The sequence below is a fragment of the Fukomys damarensis genome, unplaced genomic scaffold (assembly GCF_012274545.1).
Source record: "Fukomys damarensis isolate Sample0158 unplaced genomic scaffold, DMR_v1.0_HiC HiC_scaffold_15, whole genome shotgun sequence".
In the NCBI taxonomy this organism is placed as follows: Eukaryota; Metazoa; Chordata; class Mammalia; order Rodentia; family Bathyergidae; genus Fukomys; species Fukomys damarensis.
Window position 1 is genome coordinate 29,530,199 of NW_022900927.1, and position 7,004 is coordinate 29,537,202.

The following is a 7,004-nucleotide window of genomic DNA, read 5'->3' on the forward strand; positions in this document are numbered from 1 at the left end:
CTAGATTTATACACACACACACACACACACACACACACACACACATATGGGAGGCTGAGGCAGGAGGATCGCTGTGAGTTTGAGACCAGCCTGGGCTACATAGTGAGCTCCAGGTCAGCCTCAACTACATAGTGAGACCCTGTCTCAAAAAAAAAAAGGAGGAAGAGAAATGCCTGTGTCTGGCCAAGCTTAAGCCTCAGATCATTCTGAGGGCCTAACAGCAAAGAAATAAGAACATTTATTTCTTTTCTTACAGACTGAAATTTAGTAAGAGTAGGAGAGAAGTGCCCCCTGCTGGCAAAATCTTACATGGCTTTGTATTTGGATTTCTGGGATCTAGTCATTCATGTCCAACCCTTTATAAATGGATACAAGGTGAGTGCACCATCCATTATAAACTTTATTGATCAGTTAGCTGCTTGGCTATTTTCTCTAAAATAGAAACTAAACCTCATCTAAAACCACTGGAGCTTGTTGCTTCCAACAAAATGGCAGCAGCCCTTCACTTGTACCTAACAGCCAGTTCACAGGAGAGCAGCTGAGAGGCAAATGAGTACAACAGAGATAAGAGAGGCCCCAGTGGGAGGAAAGGCCTCACTGTTCCCCCAAGCTTTCGGCTTCATACCCACTTCTCAGGACTAAGAGAAACATAGAACTGGACCAGAAAAGACAGCATACCTGATCTGCCAAGAAGCCCATCACACATAAGCTTTTGGTGACAAAGACACTAATCTTGCCAAAATTTAAGAGGAATACACAAAGAAGGGAATTTGACACATGGACATGTAATTCAGGTGTCCTTAACTGAGCCTTTTGTGGTACACAGAGAAGGCAGTATCATGGTTTAGCGGTACTAAATGTTCTACACTGTTGCCAAGGTAACAGCAAAGTTCAGATTGCAAGAAAGAGGTTAAACATAGTGGAAAAATCACTACATTTAGAGCCAGGAGAACTAGATTAGAGCACTAACACTTTTGCTCACTATCTGTGAGATTTTTGGAAAGTCATTCAAACTTTCAAAGCCCCAGTTGCATCATCTGTAAAATGAAACTATTAATACTTGTCCCCCCTCCAAGAGTTAGTGTGAGGATCAAATGTGATGAGCTATGTGTGAAGTATTCAGGTTCTTTTATCTTCCGGTAAGCTTTACATGACAGTTCAACTAATACACCTGAGATAGGCACATATTCCTTATATTCTAAATATATCCAAATTCAAGAGGTACAGATTCCAAGCAATCAAGCACCTAATAGATAATTCTTCTCAAAGCTACTAAAAGGAATGGAGTATTACTTACCTGGAGTTATCAAAGTGCCAAAGGCACTCTCCCTGACTTTCTCAGAAGAGTGGGCTCAGGTCCAGGGATGGTAAACTCAATTAGTATGAAAGGACAGTAGTTATGAGATAAGGCTGTGGAGTCAGATAATATGGGCTCAAATTCCAGCTCTCCCACTCAGCAGGTGAATGACACTGAGCAAGTTAATCCATGCCTCAGTTTCCCTAGTGAGATGCAAGATGATAATACCAACTCTAAAAGGTTACTATGAGGATTAACTAAGTCTCAAAAGTACTTAGAACCAAGCATGGTGGTATACATCTATAATCCCATCTACACAGAAGGGTGTGGCAGGAGAATCACAAGTTGAAGGCCAGCCTTAAATTTAGCAAGACCCTACTTCAAAATAAAAGAAAAGGACTGAAGATTTAGCCCAGTGGTACTGAGCCTGCCTTGCAAGTGCAAGGTCGTGAGTTCTATCCCCAGTACTAATAAATAAATAAATAAACAAATAAATAAATAAATAAATAAAATAAGAAAAAAGACTAGGGATGAATTTCACTGATACACTACTTTCCCAACACAGTTTCAATCCCTAGCACAAGGGGAGGAGAAGAAAGTCAGAATTAGGTACCTGGAATAAACACTATGCAAATGTCTACACAGTTCAACAAATGATTCCCTGCTATATGGTTATTGTTTCCTATCTATAAAGTAATATAATGTTAGTTGAATCTTTTTAACATTAAGGCTCAAGGAAAGAATCTAACCTAAACACACAAAAGAACAGCATCTTTATTTTTAGTTTTTGTTTGTTGTATGCTGGTGATGAACCCAGGGCCTTGCACATGCTAGACAAGCACTCTGTCACTGAGCTTCACTCCAGCCCTCTAATTGTATTTTTAGTGGAGAAGTGAACAGTGGGTTATATCATGAGAACTCTGTAAGTATTTCAGACTAGAAGTCTTCCTCATTGGGCTCAAATGGGATCTCAAATGTTCCCATTTCTCCCACTTGAAGCTAAAGACAGTACTCATAAAAAGATAATTTGTAATCTGTAATAAGCAAATAAAACCTGAATTTTTAAAGGCATCTGATTTAGGAATCTCTTAGTGCTTTCACATAGTATTAATGAATACTGTCCATTTAACTACCTCTAACAGCAATCACATAGAGAGGAGAGATGTTATTATTAAAAAGTCTAGGAGAAGACGCAGATTTTTAAAAATGTTTTCTATTACTACATAATGGTTCAATAACCTACTTTACCTCTCTCAGCCTTCCTGCTACTATACAGACACACTTCTCTAAGAGAAAGCAATGAATGGATGATGACCAGTAAGGACAGCATATCTGACCTATTTTCCTGTTTTTGTTTTTTTTAACCAAAAAGCTCACCTTAAAGTAGCTTTGGGTAACAATGACACTAGGCTTAACAAACACTGAACTGAAACACACCAAGAAGAGAATCGGACACAAAATCCAGTGGTTATTAGCTGATAGTTTTGATTCAACTCAATATTTTCTCAAATATTTACTAAGAAATTATCCATAGGGCTGGGGATTTAGCTCAGCGGTTCAGTGGCTTGCCTTGCAAGTGCAAGGACCCAAGTTCAATCCCCGGTACCAAAAAAAAAAGAATTGACTAATGAGTTAGACATATGTAGTACAAATTTAATAAAAAACACATTAAAATATATTAATGACAAAAACTTAAAAAACCATAAGTGATGTTAAAGAAAAGATCAAGCACAATCCTGATTAAGACAATCTGAAAAGGTTTCATGAAGGAGGTAGCATTCAATCAATCCTCAAAGAGTAAATGTGATTATCTTTTTGTTTCATTATACTCAGTTTAAAATTTTATTATGAAACTAGTATATGATCACTGTGGAGAATTTCTAAAAATTCAAAAATTACAAGGAAATAAAACATCTTGCAAATGCAGCAAATGCAGTAACCATTTCAGGTAATGGATACATTTCTTTCCTTGAAATCCAAGAGAAGCTTTGAGGACCTAAACAAAAGTAGAAAAAGTAAGTTACAGGAGAGAATGGATAGATATAAAACACCATTCTATGCTGAAATAGAACTGGATTCTTGAACACAAAGAAGACAAAAGTGACCAAGTGACTGTAAGGGCACTGAGATATATTGAGAAGTTCACTGAAATAACCACAACTGGAGGAAGATATATTTTGTGGAGATTATGACTTTGGTTTTGGACATTTCTTAGTCTGTTTGAGCTGCCATAACAAATTGCCATAGATGAGGAGACCTAAATAAAAAACTTTTATTTCTCACAGTTCTGGAACCTGTAAGCCCAAGATTAAGGTACTGACAGATCCAGTTTCTGATAAAGGATTACTTTCTGATGTGCTCTCTGTGTGACTGTCTTCTTATATCCTTACCTTGTTGAAAGAAAGCTAGCTAGATTTCTGGCTCTTTTTTTGCAAGAGGGCCAGCTCCATCCTCATGACTGAATTACCTCCTAAAAGTCATACCTCCAAATACAGTGGGGTTAGAATTTCAACATATAAATTTAGGGGAGACACAAATGTTCAGTCTATTGTAGACATTTTAGAATTGGGGTGCTAATGAGACATGTAGGTGTCTGGAAATGTAAGTTGATAGTATAGATATTAGAACTAGAAGTATAGAACTGGAGGTCATTGTTATAGCATTGAGTGTTGAAACTGTAGAAATAATTATTGAGGCAGCTAGCACAGGCAAAACAAAATCATATTAAGATTACAGCCTTTATGAAGACATATTAAAAAGGCAAAAGTAGAGGCGTGGTGAAGAAAAACAAAAAGCAGTAATCAGAAAAGTAAAGGGAACTTGGGAATAATATAGGATCAGAAATGAGGAGAGGAGAGAATTTCAAGGAGTAAAGAAATAGTCAATGGAGAAACTGAAAGAAATGAATAAAAAAAACTGGCCACTGAGTTGGATAGTTTGTAGAAATTTTAGTAGAGTTATTTGGGAGTAGAAAACAGATTACAAAAAGAAGAGTAAATAGAGGCAATAAATATGGCATACTAAGACAAGAAATCAGTAATCTAGAGTTCAGGGTTCTAGGTTCCCCTTTACCAACTGTGTAACTTAGGATGCAGTACTTAAAACAGACCTGCCTTGTTTTCCTTATCTGTAAATTTAGAATGATGATATTGCATTGTCCCTGTAATATTAAAGAAGAATAAATGAGAAAAGGTATGTGAAACCATGTTGTAAATCATAAGGAAATAAACATACAAATATTACCTAATCGTAGTTATTTCAAGTACTCTGGCAATTGAAAAAAGGTAGATAAGGAACTGGAGAAAATAGTTCTACTGCTATAAGAAAGGGGCCTCTGCCATGTTGCTTTTGCTGTCTTCAGTCCCGTGAAGTGATGCCCCTCTACAATGTGTCACCCTGCGTTGGAGCCGGACAATATGGACTGAAACCTCTACAAAGTGTGAGCTAGGCAAACCCTTCTCTCCTTTAAGAAAGAAAGGGGCCTCTGACTATATCTACAGAAAGGACTGTGCTAGAGCTACACAATGTCATCAGTCTTTTTGTTTTGTTTGTTTTTGAGACAGGTTCTCACTATGTAGTTAAGACTGACCTGGAACTCACTGTGTAGTCCAGGCTGGTCTGGAACTCACAGCGATCCTCCTGCCTCAGCCTCCCGAGCGCTGGGATTACAGGCGTGCCACGACGCCCTAGGCTGGTCTGGAACTCACAGCGATCCTCCTGCCTCAGCCTCCCGAGCGCTGGGATTACAGGTGTGTGCCACCACGCCCGGCCAATGTCATCAGTCTTAATGGAACCTCATTTGAGAAATGGGTTAGGAGCACTAATGGTCAGGATGTAAGTGTGAATCACAGCCATGCTAATTGGCCTTTATGCATTTTAGTTTCCTCATCTATAAAACAGTGATAACAACAGTATCTACACTTCTATACAGTTGATGTGAGAATATTATAAATACAACTGTCTAGTGAATAATACTCAAAAATGTTGACAATACATAAAAGCATTGCCATATACAAGGATATGCCTTATTTTAAAATGGTGATGTGAGTGTTAGAGATGTAAAATGCTTGCCTAACTTGATGAGGTCCTAGATGTGATCTCCAGTATGGGGAAAAAGAAAAGTCAAGGGACAGAGACTGTGTTTGGGGAGGGGGAGGAAGGACAATAGTTTTTGAGCATTTTGATAATGGGCATCTTATGATACTGATGGCAGCAAAAATATGGAATAGTCAAAAAAAATTTTTTTTGCCCTGTGCTGGGGATGGAACCCACAACTTCACACTTGCTAGGCAAGCACTCTGCCAATGAGAGCTACATCACCAGCCCCAAAATGGTCAAATTTAATAATTCCCATCCTCTTCCGCTGGATTTCACCTAGCATGTCCTTATATTTTGAAATCAGTTGAGTTTACAAAATAAAAAGGTTTTTACAATTCTATGCATATGAACTACCAATGTTACTGTATAAACTGTAGATAAGCTGATAAGCTTTGTATAATGTTTAACATGTGAACTACAAAATGAATTTATAAATGAAAAAGGCAAGTAAAGGCAGTTACAGTACAAACACACTGAATCCAGAGGACTCTGCTGAACATGAAAGACCGCAGGGCCATTCAGACCAAGATTAGTATTGGGTTTCCGTAGACCTTTGCGTATCCCCCAGCTAATTAGTGTTTCGTTTACTGAGTTGTAACTACAGGCTGGCACTGCGCTAAGGCTCTGCGGATACAATGAAACTGGACACCAATCCTAGCCTGACATTTTAAACAAGTAAATAGAAATCTGATACAAAAGTGAGTCAAGACATTTTATATATGAAATGCTGTGCATTTAGAACATGGTGGTCTCTAAATAAATGTTGCTGTTAAAGTGTCACACTAATTACATACTGTACCTCTCTTCTCATTCCCCTCCTATTCCTGCTCCCAAGTTTGGTCTGCTCTTCACTGTAGCCTCGGTGACTGCCTCTAGTCTGTATTCTGTACATACTGAACAATCAACAATGAAATCTCGATATGAAACACTGTGCGTCAGACACATAACATTTACAATTCTCATAATAGTCCTTGAGGTAGGTACTACTTCTATCCCATTTTACAAATCGGTAAACAGAAGTATTGATGGACCAAACAGCATTCCCGGGGTCAACGACGACGACCTGTGGTGCAGGCCTGCGATGCAAACCTAGGCAGCTGGAGTGTACACAGCCTCATGCAACATCAACACAGTAATAACTCAGTGACCAAATTAACGAAGTACCACTAAATGTCAACGAAAAAAAACCTAAGAGCAGGGCTTCCTACGAATGTTCTTTCCATACAGAAAATAGTACGTCTAAAGTATATTTTTAAAAATGTCAGCACTCAGATCTTCAAGCTCCATTATCTGGGCCACATGGAACCTTAGAAAAGGAATTAAAGCAACACGTGGTTTGAACTACGCCGTTCCCATCACAAGAACTTAGTGCTCTAACCTATCAGCTTGCAGCCTTCCTGAAACGCCGGGAGAGAACCTAACCCCGAGACCCGAACTTGGCGCAGACTCGACCCAGTAGCTCAGGATCCTGGAGGAACTCGCCGCTCGATGCCCCATCCCGGCATGCAGCGCAAGCCCCGGCGACCACGCCCTCCTGCGAGCTCCCGGGCGCTCTTGTGCGCCCCTCCGACCGGAAGCCGCTGCACGTTGCATGCTGGGAGTTGTAGGC

At 39.3% G+C, this 7,004-nt stretch overlaps 1 protein-coding gene across 1 annotated transcript in view; it reads left to right on the forward strand.

The window, feature by feature from the left end:
• The window catches only part of Xpot (exportin for tRNA), a 74,784-nt gene that overhangs the window by 30,100 nt on the left and 37,680 nt on the right, over positions 1-7,004 (forward strand). The gene's annotated exons all lie outside the window — the stretch shown is intronic.